This window comes from Eimeria mitis, genomic scaffold (assembly GCF_000499745.2).
Source record: "Eimeria mitis Houghton genomic scaffold, Emh_scaff1858, whole genome shotgun sequence".
Lineage (NCBI taxonomy): Eukaryota > Apicomplexa > Conoidasida > Eucoccidiorida > Eimeriidae > Eimeria > Eimeria mitis.
Genome location: NW_013570180.1, coordinates 4,254 through 4,455, shown reverse-complemented (window position 1 = coordinate 4,455; position 202 = coordinate 4,254). Strand labels below are relative to the sequence as shown.

General features: G+C 39.6%; 1 protein-coding gene across 1 annotated transcript in view; it reads right to left on the bottom strand.

The window, feature by feature from the left end:
- EMH_0044650 (3-demethylubiquinone-9 3-methyltransferase, putative) overlaps positions 1–202 on the bottom strand; it is a gene marked incomplete at both ends in the record, with an annotated part of 9,843 nt that overhangs the window by 5,545 nt on the left and 4,096 nt on the right. The gene's annotated exons all lie outside the window — the stretch shown is intronic.

Here is a 202-nt window from a genome sequence, read left to right as displayed (position 1 = left end):
GTTCTATCGTTTCGCTGTGGTGACGGGGGGCTGCATGCCTGTCGCTGCTGCTGCTGCTCAGCAGCAACTCGTAGAGCTGAAATAAATTTAATTTAAATTAATTTTAATTAATTTTAATTAATTTTAATATTTTAATTTTATAATTCTGGTTAATAAATCGCCTTTTGCGGCGGAATGACCGGAAGGGGCTGCAGCAGCAAGC